Source organism: Tursiops truncatus, chromosome 18 (assembly GCF_011762595.2).
Source record: "Tursiops truncatus isolate mTurTru1 chromosome 18, mTurTru1.mat.Y, whole genome shotgun sequence".
NCBI lineage: Eukaryota > Metazoa > Chordata > Mammalia > Artiodactyla > Delphinidae > Tursiops > Tursiops truncatus.
Genome location: NC_047051.1, coordinates 24,148,748 through 24,160,447, shown reverse-complemented (window position 1 = coordinate 24,160,447; position 11,700 = coordinate 24,148,748). Strand labels below are relative to the sequence as shown.

The 11,700-nt window shown below is 41.6% G+C and overlaps 1 protein-coding gene across 5 annotated transcripts in view; it reads left to right on the top strand.

The window, feature by feature from the left end:
- Positions 1–375: 375 nt before the first annotated feature.
- Positions 376–11,700, top strand: part of AKAP11 (A-kinase anchoring protein 11) — a 48,876-nt gene continuing 37,551 nt past the window's right edge. For 2 of the 5 annotated variants that reach the window (XR_004523003.2, XM_019936491.3), the window contains exons 1-2: positions 904–1,002; positions 7,539–7,689. The gene's annotated coding sequence lies outside the window, so the exon portion shown is untranslated. Of the gene's footprint in view, positions 566–880; positions 1,003–7,538; positions 7,690–11,700 lie in introns of those variants that run through there. The other 3 variants (XM_019936493.3, XM_033843457.2, XM_019936492.3) reach the window with 3 other exon arrangements.

Genomic DNA, 11,700 nt, shown 5'->3' with positions numbered 1-11,700 from the left:
GTATTTCCACCCTTGAGGGATAGATGTCTTCGAGGAGACTGCAACATCATTGGATTCGCCCTTCTGATTCTACCTTGTTTCTACATATTAGCTTTTCATCTAGAGCTTGGTTTCTCCGTGACCAATGCTTTTACTTCCCGATTCCGATATCGCGTAACGACGGAAGGGTGAGCACTAGGGCCCGGAGATCCCTTGATGCTAATTGTTGAGGTTAGGATAGGGCAGTTGGCCTGGTGCGCTGTGAGTGATCCTCCCTAGAGATGGTGGGGAGAAGGGGCGGAGCTATCCCAAAGGATGAGCCTTTCTTGGGCCGTCCGATCTGGTGGGGCTGCCGCTATGAGAAGGGCCCCGGGAATCAGAAGAAAGCAAAGCTAGCCTGGGGCGAAGAGGGAGCCCAACTGACCCCAGGCGGTAAAACCAAGGGGACGAAGGAAAGGTGGCAGGGCCTTAAACCAAAACTGCAGAAAGAAAGCCAAGACTTGGATATTTTGCCAGAGGAAAGGGTTAAACAGTTTCCAAGGTAACGGACCAGGAAGCGCGCAAGACGTCTGCAGCAGGTTCGAAGGTCAGCCTCGAGTTTAAAGCTCCCCTGGCCCAGCGGATTCTGGCCAATGGAGGGGCAGCTGGGCGTGGTCACATGATGCGCGGGGCGGTCCTGCTAGCTGCCCTGGAGCACGTGGGAAGGTTTTTCCTGTTCCTTTTTTCCTTTTTAAAAAAGCCCACCCACTTTTGCGCGGGCTTTGGCGCGGGGTTCTTCTCGCGAGAGGCGTGCCACCCTCTCGCGTGAGTGAGTGGGAGGCGTGAGGACTAGGAGGTGTTGCGGGCTGGAGTTGCTGCGGCGGAAGCCGGGGGTGGGCAGGCCGGGGGCGGGCCGCGGGGCGGGGAGGGGGGGAGGGCTGGGGGGCCGCTGCGGGAGGGGGCGCCCGCCTGCTCTGCAGCTCGTGCGGCTGGTCGTTGCGGGCCGGTGACATGCCTGTGAGCTGCGGAGGCTGCGGCCCCCAGGTGAGCCGGGCGCGGATCCGCCCGCGGCGTGAGCAGCGCCGTTGGCTGGGGTGGAGGCGGGGTGTAGGGCCGCGGTGGATATAGCGGCCTGGCTCGGGCGCCGCAGCCTCTTCGTCTACCCGCAGTCCCTGCCCGACTTCGGAGCTGCCCCGAGCTGCGCCTTCGTACGGCGGTGGGAGGAGGGCGGGAGGAGCGGGGCGGAGGTAGGAAGCTCGAGGCACCGGGCCGTGGGGGAGGGGTGTCCTCGGGCTGGAGATGGGTCTTCCAGGGGTCCGAGTGTGGCGGCGGAGCAGCGTCCCCCTTGGATGACAAGCTTAGTTTCCATCCCCAGGGTGGTCTTCAGAGCCGGGTCCCCTCCGTGCGTGCTGCTGCGTATGCTTAGTTTGTGTTCGTGGTGCGCGCACAGGAGCATATGGAGGAGGAGGACATTGCACTTTGTCCTCGAACAGCATCCTTCACTGTCAGAACCCTTGAGCCCTGGAACCAGGCACAAACCAAATCTTGTGACAGAAACGGAAAGCGTCCAGCAGTTCCTCGGAGTGTTTTGATTTGGATTTGCTGTCAGATTTTCTTCAACGCTGTTACATGGCTCAAATGCTGGCCATCAATGTTCCGAATGGATTGGGTGTACTTACTCTTTTATTCCAGGCACTTAAACTGCTTTATTAAAAAAAGTGTATGTGACCAAAGTATTAAAAACGTTGGTAAAATGACAATGGCAGTAGAACCTAAACCACAGTGGTATGACGTGGTAGCAGTTCTGCTTTCCCTCCTCGGAGACCTTATTAAACTGGAAGTGGTTTAGCTTAAGATGCTAAGGAAATTTCAGGGTGAGAAATACTGCTGAGGTACATACCTAATGGCTTTAGTGCAGATTGTAGTTAAAAATTCTGGTTCTCTTTTCAGCTTTGTAATTATTCAGCCCCTTGCAAAACTCATAAGCTTTCCCTACCTTATTTCCACCTCGTTAAGGATGTTATATTGATTGATACTGATTTTGATATGTCTGGAAATAGAAAATATAGAGTACTCAGAAAATTTAGGGTACTCAGCAATGCAAAGAAGATTTTAATGTGTTGTTATTATTTATGATTTTAGGATAAATGGCAGCACAGTTCCTAGCACAATCAGTGTTAGTTAAAATTGTGCCATTTAATGAATCATTTTATATACACAGTCACGTTTTTCAGTTAGTACGCTGGTTATGCATACTTTTTTATGGTCCTTCTGGCAGAACTGACCCAAAGGTTGACAGTGAATTTCACTGTTAGTTGTAGCTGTGACTAACAGTTTATAAGTGATCAGAGAATGTAAGGCAGTCAGAACAAATGGATTCCCAGGCTGAGCTGGTAGTGACGAGTGTCTGTACCCACATAGCTGCACTACCAATAAGGGCCTAGTGGTTTACCTCCAGGCTAATGATATTTCCCAGCTGTTGAGGATATGGGACTTGCTGAAGTCCCTGAACCACAGTGAGAAATTCTCTGGCTCCTGAACTCCTGGGATAAGTCTAGAAGCTGAAGAAGTCTTCCTTTGCCTTTTGAGGCTGGTAAAAGGATAGTACGTTTAAATTGTCTTTCTTTTTTTAATTAAAAAAAATTCCAGGAACTTAATGTCTGGGAAAGTAAATCAAACCAAATCAGATGATACATTTTAGGTTATTCTTAGGAAAATTTCTAGTTATAAATAGGCAGTGGAGCTGTCTATACTTGGAGAAAATGTGAAAAACTTTAGCAGTGTCTTTTTGAGAATGGGCGAAAGAGACCTGTTACAGAGTTAAGAAGTTCTCTGCCATTTCATCTTGGCAAACTGATTCTCAGGGACAGAAAACCGGAATTTTTTGCTGGTCTTTATCACCGTTTGGCGAGGGTTTCAAGCTTAGGATGTAGATACTTGTTTCTTAGTGCCTTTGAAAAGTAATTGAAGTCACTTTGGGAAGGATAAATATTTAGGTAAGCTGAATTATCCTTTTTCTGTTAAGTGGCCTGAATTTTAGTAGTAAAATCAGCCATTCGGAGGAAATGAGGGGTGGGACAGGTCAGGAAAAGATCTAAGCTGGCCTGGGCTTGAGTTAAGGGTGTATAAACTGGTAAAGCAAGGAGACAAAAACACTTTATCAATTTAAGAACAAACCAAACAGATCTGCCACTCATCTTTATATATACACAAGTTTATTTTATTATAAAATACTAGCATGAAGGCATTTGAAATGTATAGGTTAGAGACTGGACAGAAGAAAAGTTAACATTTTTGGATTAATCTGAGAATGTTTCATGGGGAAAAAAATAAGATAAATGGCATAGAGGCTTGGAATGGATTGGATGTTATGTGAATGAAAATGAGGTACCGTGTAAAAGAGTTTGTGCTTGGGAGTCCAGCAGATCTGTTCATTGATGTTAGTGGAGCTCTTTTCCTTCATCCCTGATAGGAGAGCTAAAAACCTCAAAGTTACTGTGAAGCACATAGTGACTGCTTACCCAGTGTTTTTTCTTTGACCTCTTCTGATGTCTTGAGATTATTTGGCTGCAAGGAACAGAAACCATTTGAATTAACTTACTTAAAAAGGGCGTTTGTCCTACAGTTGCAGGACTGCCTCTGAAGCCCAGCTCAGCGTCCTGGAAACCAGAACATCTTGAGGCAGTTACTCTGCCAGTTTTTCTCTGGAAACACATGACATAGTCTTGTGTCTCTATGACTCTGTAATGTCTGTTAAGTTTCTTTCAGATTGACTCTCTTTAAAGCTCTTGGTTTCTGCTTCCCCATACCTTTGGTTTGCATGAAACTTTGGTTTGCTGTGGTGACAGCACAAGATATTTTGATTTTGTAGCGTGGTTCTCAACAAATATCTCCATATCTTAATTCTGAAATTTCTGGAGAGATGCTTCAGTTGGTCAGGTACCTACCTGTAGTCCAGTTGGCTGAGGGTGGGGGAAGATGGAAATGGGAAAACGGGTGGGGGAGGAGATGTAGGGGTGTCTCACAGTTTGTACTTTTTCAGACTGGGTACTGCAAGTTCTCTAGTGCAGGGAGTGTGAACAAGGGGAGAAAAGGTGGGTACTTCTGGTGTACTTCTAACATCCTGCAGTTTTGAGTTTTTCCCTAGTACTGCGCTAAATTTGCTCTCAGCAATGATCTCCTTCAGGACAGATTCTCCTAAGTGTGTGAGGGCAAATTATGTAAATGTTTTGTGCCTCAGTTTTCTTATGTGTAAAATGGGTGCAATAACAGCACCTTCTGTTGTGAAAAACATGGCGTGACTGTGACTGAGGGCAAGCTGTGTGGCGGGCACTGTGGCGTGGACTCCTGCAGCGTTTGGAGAAGGAAGGATATCATTCCTGCCCTCAGGAGTTTACAAGTCTACTGCTGACCACTCCATACTTAAAACTGTTTCTTGACTTCAGTGACACCTAAATTCTGAATCTCTGCCTCACCTGCTTTGACTGCCACTTACTTGTGGTTCTTTGTTTATCTGCCGGGAACCCTTTATCATGGTTGTCCTCTTAGATTCCCTCTTGATCCTCTGTTTTTTCCCTGTCTCTAGGATCAGCTTTCAAGCTCTGGATATGTGGATGATTCCTAGAGTAACATCTCTAGCTCTCACCGCGCCAACTGAATGTATTTTTTAGGTGCCCTTTGGATAGTACCTTGACATAAAATAATGCTGTCAGCCAGTTATTTCTTCTAGCTCCCCAAGCGTGAAACCTAGAAATTATCTTCCACACTCTTCCTGTTTTTATGCCTCATGTATTCTGTCGGTTAATAAGTTCTGCACAGGCTTTTAGAATGTCTCCTCTGTGCCGAGCACTGGACCATCTACAAAGCAGATCCGTTCACTCATTCCTGCTGCTGGCAGCCTAGGATAGAGCCTTATTACTATTTGCAAGAGCTGCTTAAATGCTTTTTCAGCCATATACTCTTAAGAGTCGTGGCATCACAGATGTTACTGATAAGGAAAACTGTGTTCCTGAGTTAAAATTCTGAACATATTTTTTGTTAAAAATAATCTTGTAGGTGGGAGTTATGCATAAGGTTAAGAACATTATTACTCTACCTTCTAGGAAGCATACTCACATTGAAAGCACAGCCTCAATATTTTAGGGTTTTTTTTTTAAAGTTGTGTTTATTGTTGGTATACAGGAAACTACAGAGAAGCAAATATCTTAATAGATAATCAATTAGGTTACAGTCACATCTTTTTTACAAGATTGACTATTGTTTTGAAAGACAAAGTAGTAACTGATAGCTGTGGTATTTTTAGATTTTATAAGTTAAACAGCAGGTCTGTACCCAAGGAAGAAGCTAACATTTCAGTTCCTTCTATATGAGGTACTGTTTTTAAATGTATTATTTAATTGCATTCTCATAGCCATCCTATGACGATAAGCCTCAGCTTCCTTATCTGCAGAAAAGGGATAGCATCCCCTTCACACCACTGTTTGCTTCTTAGGTCTTATTCTGGTTTGTTTGTGATGGTTGCTCTGGGGTTTACAAGGTAACTTAGCAATATCACTTCTTGTGTAGTGTAGGGACAGTATTTTTTCAATTCCAGCACACCATATGCTATGTGTTATTTTATCATACACTTTACTTCTAAACCCCATATTACATTGTAATTGTCAGTTTAAAGTTGTTCTTTAAGGAATTAAAAAAGGAGAAAATATTTTTTTATATTACCCTCATATTAACCCTTTGAGGTATTACCCTTAGTTTAGACCCAAATTTCCATCAGGTATTGTTTTTCTTTTGCCTGTGGAATTTTTTCTTTCTTGTTTTAAACAGTGATTCTAGTGATGGTTGGCTGGTGATGAATTCTCACAGCTTCTTTTAGTTCAAATTATTTTGCCTTAATTTTTGAAAGATATTTGGGTATGGCTATCTGGGTTGACACTCTTTTTAGATGTTGCTCCATTGTCTTATGGTTTGGCATAGTTTCTGATAAGAATTTTGTTGTCTGTCTTTGTTCTTCTGTATGTAATGTGTACTTTTCTGTCTGGTTGCTTTTAAGATTTTTCTCTCTATCACTGGTTTTCAGAAACTCGGTTATGATGTATATTGGTGTGGTCTTCCTCGTGTTTATTTTTCTTAGGGTTTGTTAATCTTCCTTGCATCTATCAGTTTTTGGTTTCATCAACTTTGGGAAGTTCTGAGCCATTTTGTCTTCATATATTGCCCCCTTGCCCCCCCACACACAATTTTTAGGATTCCAGTTATTCACCTTTTACAGTGGGCCATCGATGCTGCTTTGCTTGTTTGTTTTTAAGTTTCTCTGTGCAGCATTTTGGATAGTTTCTATTGCTAGGTCTTTAAATTCACTGAACTTTTCTCTTGCAGTATCTAATCTGTTATAATTGCATCTGGTATGTATTTTATTTTCATCTCTAGAAGTTCAGTTTGAGTGTCTTCCCTCTTCTGTTTCTTTCCTTATCATGATCATGTTTTCCTCTCCCTTCTTAAGTGTATGGAACACATTTGTTCCAATAATATAGTTTTAACATCTTTTCTGTTCATTCCATCATCTCTTTCATTTCTGGAGCTGCACTTAGTGACTTATTTCCTCCTGCTTATGGGTCATATTTTTCTCCTCTGTTGTGTACCTGATAATTTTTGACTGTGTGCCAGTCACTGAATTTTATGCTGTTGCTCGCTCAGTTTTGTTGTAATCCTTAGGAGTGTTGGATTCAGTTGGGGTTAATAGGTTGGTCATTTGGAATCTGTTGGGTTGTTTTGAGGCTCGCCTTTAAGCTTTGTTAGGGTGAGTCCAGAACAGCCTTCCCTGTAGTGCTGACTTAGTTCCTCAACTCAAGCAATTCCCTTCTGAGGAGTCCATCCATTACCTGATACATTACAAAGTTTTCCCACTCTGGTTGGTGGGAATGCGGACTGTTCCCAAGCCCTGTCTGGCTCCAGGTATTGTTTGGCCCACTGCTCTCTAGTCGTTATTTCCCCAACCTCAGCTACTCGGCACAGATCAGCATTCGGTCAGGGACCCTAGGGAAGCCCACCTGCAGATCTCTAAAGCTCTCACTCTTTCTGAGCTCTCCCTCCAGTGTATCTGCCCTGCAAGTTCTAACCACCTTGGCCTTCCCAAACTACGACCTCTGTTTCTGCAGCTCGGTGAGACTGCAGACTGCTTAGCTTTCCTCTCCTTGTGTTGTGACCTGGAAGTGTTTCTCTTCTCTCAGGGATCATAGTCTTGCGTTGTCTCTCGTCTGATGTTTGAAAAGCAATGTTTCATATATTTTGCCCTGTTTAGTTATATTCAACAGAATATTTTTAACACTTGGACATTTGGGATTTGGCCAAAATATGTACTTGGAGCATTTGTTATAAATATTATAAAAGTAGAAATTATTGGAAACTTTTAATTATATTTTCACAAATAATTCATTAAATGTAGACGTGTCCATTCCAACATTTAAAGGTCAGCTTTGCTCTTTAAAAATAATTGCTTTTTATTTATTCAGCGGACGTTTGAATGCTTACTGTGCTAGAATACAAATACAATAACAAACACTTGTCTTCAAAACTCACAAAAGGAGGGAAGCATGCAAACAATGGCGTCAAAGGAATAAAGGACAAACCGCTGTGGGGACATAAAGGAGGTGGCTGCTTGTTCCGGCAAGGAGGGATACAGGAGAGGAGCCAAGCGTTCTCAAGAAGGGAGGTCCCTGAACTGATGTGTGAAGAGTAAGTAGCAGTTCAGCTGATGGAGGAGAGGGTACATCTGAGGGAAGTTTAGGAGGATGATGGGTTAGGGTTTGGTTATTGACTAGATGTGATAGTCAGTAGTGACTGAGGGAAAGACCTACTGGCTTGACTGGTTTACTGGGTGTTACTGATACAGAGAAAACAGGAGGAGATTGTTTAGAGAGGAAAGTTTTATTCAGTTTTTGAACATGCTGATTTTGGAGTAACTGGGATATTTACTTGGAAGTATCTAATAAAAATTGGGTATAAGGAACTGAAACTCAGGTGCAAGAACTGAACTGGAGATATATGTTGGGGAGTTATTTGCATAGTTAAACCAGAGGTAGAAATAAAATATCCTTGGAAGACTAAATAAAATGAGTACCAAAGGGGAGGTTAGAATTATTAGTCATTGAGTAACGAGTTATGAAATAATTTTGGAAGGAGACTAATGTAATGGCTAAAGAGATAGACAGCTATTTCTCAGTCAGAAACCACATAGGGTACTTGTAAAAGATACAGATTTCTGGGTTCCATGTAGACTTCCTGAATTCAGATCTTGTTGGAGGGAGGTAATAGATTTAAGCTGATCCATACAGGTACTGAAGTCAGAGAACTAGTGCAGGAGGAGGAGGGTCAAAATAGGACAGTATTGTCGATAGAGGACTAGGAAGGAATTTCAGAGAGTCCTTGGCTCTGTTAGCTCATGGTAAAAAAAAAGATCAAGAAATATATGATGCTGACCTGAGTACTTAGGCCAGAGGAGAGGAGAGGAAAGACTTTGGAAATATTTTTCTTATTATAAAAGAATTTATGCACATCTAGAAACACATAATTGCATCTACCCAGATAAAGCCAATGTTTACACCCACCTAGTGTATGTTCTCTTTTATATTGCATGTATTATATAAATGCACACATGTAGTCATAGAGGTTTTACACAAAATGGGATAATGTGAACATGCTGGAAGCTGCCTTATTTTATTTAATAATCTATCATCTTTCCATATTATAGGTATTTGACATTTTAGGACGTTAAAAAAAATCCTAGTTGTCACAAGTGGCCACTATCATGAGTTTAGTCTATATCTATCATAGTATTTCCTAGGCCTGTACAGACACACACACGAGTGTCAGTTGTGTGTGTATATAATCTTAAAAATAAAAAATCTCAAGTAGAGAGCACACTATTTACATTGTCCTGTAACTTGCTTTTTCCCTTAATATATTGTGGACATGCTGTCACATCAGTATGTGTTGCTCTCTTTCCAACAGCTGGGTAATAGTCATATGAAAGTATTATAATTTATTTGAATTGATGGGCTTCTAGGTTATCTTTAGCTTTTCATCCTTTTTTGTTTTCGTGAATATTCTTTCACATATATCTTTGTGAATTTTGTGCAAGTACACATGTAGGATAAATTTTCAGAAGTGAAATCGCAGGATCAAAGGGGTAGGTGTAATATATTCAAAGTGTCCAATACCTGTTTACTGTTTATAATTGTTTCTCTATCTTTCATTTGTTTTCTTTTACGTTCTGTGATATTTCTTAAAACTTTCTTGGTTGTAATATCTATTCTGCTTTTTTGCTGCTTCTCAGGGGATTTCATTTATTTTATGGTGGTGTTTTTATATCCTGTGGCTTTCCTGAGCTCCAGCAGCTTACTTTTCAGTTGTCTGCGTTGCCCATCTGTACTTTGCCTCTGATCTGCTTTTTAAAAAATTATCCAGGTTCACTTTAATTTATTTGACTCTAGGGAAACACCCTTAGTTATTCCCTATTTAGGACTCTTGTTTACTCACCAAGAATGGGACACAAAACAAAAAAGCGTTAAGTGAAAAGTTTATTATTGTAACATAAAGGTGTTCCAAGGGAAAATACTCTATTTTTGCTCCATTTGTGAAATCTGTCTAAAACTGCATTCTCTCTAATTATAAAAGATGGTGAGGGAACTCTACTGTGTTACTTTCTCCCCCCATCTGCCTTTGTATCTTTTCAAAGATGATTTTTGTTTCTTTGCTTTATCAGAAGTATGAGTCATGTCATCTCATGCCGGATCCACTTTTATGGACTGTTGCGTAGATATTCTCTCATAGGTTTTTTTTCTTTGTGAGGTTAATATTTTACTTATGTTTTAAGTTGAACACAAAGCTATGGAGTAGGATTCAGTAAGTGTATTTTTCTTCAATGAGTGAAGCGAGTGTAAACGTGGAATTAAATTTAGTTTCTTTTTTATTAATATAAATTCTGAGGTACTATTCTAAAAACAGATAATGTGAGTTTCAGGTGGCATGAGTATATTTGTCTGGAGTGTTTTTCTTTCTTTAGTATATCTCTTATGTGGTTTTTTGTTTTGTTTTGTTTTTAAATGATTCTTCATAGGTCCATACCGGATTCTTTAGTACTCAGCTTTGAAAAGGGTGTTCTATTAGGTCAGCTGTTCAGGAATATTGCAGGTAATGAACTGGGGTAGCTTGAGGTGTCAGATCCGGGATGTTGTATCAGAGCCCCTTGATCTTCCCCTACTTCCCTGTGACTGTTTCTTCCCTAGGGCTTGGCCTGTTGCACCTCCACCTTCAGGTGAGGTAATGGGTCAGTAGTTTCTTGCCTGGTGAAGCCTCCAGTGAGTTCGAGTTTAATCTTTGCTCTTGTTGACTTTAGTCAGCAGCTGCAAAGGTCATTGCTGTCTCTCATCTCTTTTCCCAACACCGCCCTCTCTGCAAGGTTAGGGGTCTGAGAAAGTAAAGATGCTCTGTGTGCTGGTCCTCTGTCCTTCCAAGTTGTGTGTAATGGCTGCCCTCCTGGCATTGTGGGACTGCACTCTAGGTAATTCAGTCTCTCTCCTGTTTCTGGCATCTAGAGTGCTTCTTTATTTCCCTCTATTACGAAGTGTGGTGAACAGCTTTTCAAGCTTATATACACTATAGAGAAGAGGGTAAGAGCCTGGGTGCTAGAATTTGAAGATTTGGATTTGCATCTCAGCCCTCTGCTGCTTACTGTGTGGGCCTGGTGAATTGTTAACCCCTTCCTCTTGCCTCTGTTTTTCTCACGGTAGAACTGGAGTACTGCTCTGCCAGTCCTAAGGATTAAATGAGATGTGCAAGGAAATCTCTTAGCACAGCAATTGGTGCATTATAAACTCTCCTTAGAACCCTCGCTGCTCCAGGAGCATCAGTTCCTTTGATGAATTCCCAGAAATAGAACGGTTGTGTCATAGGATAGGAATATTTTCAGGGTTCTGACATGCAGTACAAAATTGCCCTCCAGAAAGGTGGTGCCGGTTTACTCAGGAGATGAATTTGAGTGTTTCACTTTGCTGGCACCCTTGTGTTGGCCTCTATGTTTTATATGTTTTATGTGAAGTTTGAGGCAAGTCCACTTGCCCCTGAGGGTTTTTGGCAGCTGAAAAAAAAAGGAGAGTGACTTGGCCTGGGACAAAGAAAAGAATTATTTTCTTGCCTTGGTTACATAGACCTGTGTATTTACACCTTGTTTTGAGAATTTTGGTCCTTTTGATCATTTTGGTCCGTAAGTAAATATTTAATTTTTCTCTTACCTATGTTTTATGGTTTCCCAAGTGCCTCCCCTAAATTTTCCATTTGATTCTTACAATAAACTTGTCCAGTAAGTAGGGTAATATACATCGAGGTAATATACATCATACACACCTATGTAATATACATGGAGGAAACAGATGCAGAGATATTGCAATTTACCTAGAGGAAACAAAGCTAATGAGAGGTACAACAGGGACACAAATGCTACTTTTCTGCATCCTGGTGTATGGTTCTTTATCTTGTGCTATCGGGACCTCCCTTGCCTGACAATTTTGCTGCAATTCCAGTCATTAATCAAATTTTATTGTTAAAGAGACCACTAGGATTTTTCTTAGTTCAGAATAGAATAGGAATTTTTTGTCTAAAAAAGAATTCTTTGTGAAAAATCAGAATATAGAAATCTCTAAAGGGAGGTGCATGTGTGTGCCTGCCTGCACACACACTTAGTTTTAT